Source organism: Lolium perenne, chromosome 1 (genome assembly GCF_019359855.2).
Source record: "Lolium perenne isolate Kyuss_39 chromosome 1, Kyuss_2.0, whole genome shotgun sequence".
Lineage (NCBI taxonomy): Eukaryota > Viridiplantae > Streptophyta > Magnoliopsida > Poales > Poaceae > Lolium > Lolium perenne.
Genome location: NC_067244.2, coordinates 113936953 through 113940823, shown reverse-complemented (window position 1 = coordinate 113940823; position 3871 = coordinate 113936953).

The following is a 3871-nucleotide window of genomic DNA, read 5'->3' as shown; positions in this document are numbered from 1 at the left end:
AACCAGCTTCTCTTAGTCGATCGATTTCTGACAGCATAGCCTTGCGATTTGGTTCCGAAAAACGTCGCAAAGGTTGTTTGATTGGTCTCGCTAGTGGATCCAAGTTTAGGTGGTGCTCGGCAAGTTCCCTGGGTACTCCTGGCATGTCAGCTGGACACCATGCGGAGATTTTCCAATTCTCACGGAGGAACTCGACGAGCGCGCTTTCCTATGCGAGGTCCATGTCGTTTGCGATGGACGTCGTCTTTTTCGGGTCTGTCGGGTGAATCTGCACCTCCTTAGAATTTTTCTCAGTATTGAAAGTTGATTCTTTATTTGGCCTTCCAACGTCTGGCAGCACGTCGTAGTCAGTCATACTCCTTGACGCCAAATACTCAGCTTGCATCCCGAAAGTTTCTGATATCCGATGAAAATCCTTATCACACTTATCGGCTAAGGCGAAGCTTCCTTTGACTGTGATTGGTCCCTTAGGTCCAGGCATCCTCCACAGCAGGTACGTGTAATGTGGTACCGCCATAAATCTAGCATATGCTGGTCGCCCCAACAGAGCGTGGTACTGTGACGGAAAATCTACGACTTCAAACTCCAACTTCTCGATTCTGTAATTTTCTCGAGTCCCAAACTGAACGTCGAGATTGATCTTCCCCAGCGGATAACTTGGCTTCTCCGGTGTGATACCATGGAACCTCGTGTCCGTTGGTTTCAGGTTTGCTAGGGATATATTCATCTTCCTTAGTGTATCTGCAAACATAAGGTTTAAGCTGCTGCCGCCATCTATGAACACGCGAGAGACGTCAAACCCTGCGATGACTGCTGGTAGGATAAGTGCTGACTGTCCTGGTCGAGGAACTTCCTGTGGATGATCTGCTATGGTGAAGCCAATATCTTGCCCTGACCAATTAAGGTACTCAACTGTTGGTGGAGGCATTTTTTCTGCCATGAACACTTGCCGCGAAATTACTTTCTGAGCTCTATTGGATGGCCTTCCCTTCTGAATCATCGAGACCGCTCCATTAGAGTTAGGATCAACGTAGGGCGGCGGTGGAGGTGCTGCCGCTATTCTGAGCTGATGTCGATTGTCGTCTGTAATCGCGGGAGGGGGTGGCAAGTGAATCTCACTCCTGGGTTCTCGAGGATTTCTCTGTGCTGCCCGAGCATTAGCATGCTCTGCCCACCTCAACATTGCCTGGAAATTGCGACAATCTTTCTGCAGATGTCCTGACTGTCTTTTCCCGTTGCTGTCGAGGAAAAAGTGCATCTGACACGGCCCATTCATCATCTCTTCAGGAGACACGAAAGGCCTCGGGAACCTTGGCCCGCTATTTTGCCTATTGCTTCGAGAGTCATCTCTATTGTCGCCTCGCTGCTCATTGCTTCTCTGATAATCATCTCTGTTGTTTCCTCCGGTGTTTGCTCGAAAGCCTGCCGAAATTTGTCCTGGAGCATCATAGCTCGGGTACTGCCGGGGAAATCGTCGCCTCGGTTGATAATTTCGACCACGGTCTTCCACTGGCGACCTGTGCCGTTTGTTGTGAACAGCATCTTCTCCATCTGCCCATCTGTTTGCTATTTCCATTAACGCGGATACTGTCTTTGGGTTGGTCCTCCCCAAGTCCTCGACAAAATCTCCACGCCTGATTCCTGCGACAAACGCATCTATCGCTCTCTCGTCAGATATATTTTCTGCCGAGTTTTTGATGATGTTCCACCTTTGGATATATTTTCTCATTGGCTCGTCTGGCTTTTGTCAGCACGCTCTCAACTCCTCTAACGACGCAGGTTTTTTGCACGTGGACCAGAAGTTCTTGACGAACACGTCCTCGAAGCTTTCCCAGCTGTCGATAGATCCTGGAGGAAGTTTCTTTATCCAAGATCGTGCGGCTCCGCTCAAATGCACTTGGATGCTTTGCATAGCTGTTGCTCTGGTTCCTCCTGTGAGCTTCACCGTCTCGAGATAATCAACTAGCCAATCCTCTGGATCTTGAAGGCCGTCGAATTTTTTGAAATTATCAGGTAACTTGAATCCCGAAGGGACTCGAGTTTTTCGCACTCTCCTCGTGAAGCACGGCAAGCCACACATATCCTCGTCGTTTGATTCCGGGGGCTGCCAATGTTCCCTCCTGCTTTGTCGCGCTTTGTCGACCCTCGCTTGTGCTACCGTGTCCCTTGCTCCACTTGGTCCTTCGGGAGCTGCTACTGCTGCTGCCGTAGGTCGTGGACTATTTTGCCTTGCTGTTCCTTCGGGAGGTGTTGATACAAACGCCGTCCCCATGGCTCCAACTCCTGCTATTGCCATGTTGTACAGTGTTTCCCTTGGATCTCCTTGTAGGATAACGTTGCATAGAAAACAAAAATTTTCCTACCGCGAACACGCAATCCAAGCCAAGATGCAATCTAGAAGACGGTAGCAACGAGGGGGTATCGAGTCTCACCCTTGAAGAGATTCCAAAGCCTACAAGATGAGGCTCTTGTTGCTGCGGTAGACGTTCACTTGCCGCTTGCAAAAGCGCGTAGAAGATCTTGATCACGATCGCTCCAGCGCCACGAACGGGCAGCACCTCCGTACTCGGTCACACATTCGGTTGTTGATGAAGACGACGTCCACCTCCCGTTCCAGCGGGCAGCGGAAGTAGTAGCTCCTCTTGAATCCGACAGCACGACGGCGTGGTGTCGGTGGCGATGGAGAACTCCGGCAGAGCTTCGCTAAAGCTACGCGGGAGATATGGAGGAGAGGGGGCGGCTAGGGTTTGGGAGGGGGTGGCCGGCCACTTCAAGGGGGGCGGCCAGCTTGTGGTCTTAGGGTGGCCGGCCCCCTCCCTTGGCCCCTCATTATATAGGTGGAACCCCAAGTGTTGGACTCCAAGTCTTCGAATAAGACCCGAACCCAAAACCTTACATAGAATAGGGAAACCTACCCAAGCTAGGACTCCCACTTGAGGTGGGAGTTCCACCTTCCATGGAGGAGGTGGCCGGCCCCCTATGGGGGAGTCCACTTGGGACTCCTCCCCCACTAGGGTTGGCCGGCCATGGTGGTGGAGTCCCACCGGGACTCCACCTTCCTTGGTGGTTTCTTCCGGACTTTTCTAGAACCTTCTAGAACCTTCCATAGAACCTTCCGCATCATTTTAATTCACATAAAATGACATCCTATATATGAATCTTATTCTCCGGACCATTCCGGAACTCCTCGTGATGTCCGGGATCTCATCCAGGACTCCGAACAAATATTCGAACTCCATTCCATATTCAAGTTCTACCATTTCAACATCCAACTTTAAGTGTGTCACCCTACGGTTCGTGAACTATGCGGACATGGTTGAGTACTCACTCCGACCAATAACCAATAGCGGGATCTGGAGATCCATAATGGCTCCCACATATTCAATGATGACTTTAGTGATCGAATGAACCATTCACATACGATACCAATTCCCTTTGTCACGCGATATTTTAATTGTCCGAGGTTTGATCTTCGGTATCACTCTATACCTTGTTCAACCTCGTCTCCTGACAAGTACTCTTTACTCGTACCGTGGTATGTGGTCTCTTATGAACTTATTCATATGCTTGCAAGACATTAGACGACATTCCACCGAGAGGGCCCAGAGTATATCTATCCGTCATCGGGATGGACAAATCCCACTGTTGATCCATATGCCTCAACTCATACTTTCCGGATACTTAATCCCACCTTTATAACCACCCATTTACGCAGTGGCGTTTGCTGTAATCAAAGTACCTTTCCGGTATAAGTGATTTACATGATCTCATGGTCATAAGGACTAGGTAACTATGTATCGAAATCATATAGCAAATAACTTAATGACGAGATCTTATGCTACGCTTAATTGGGTGTGTCCATTACATCATT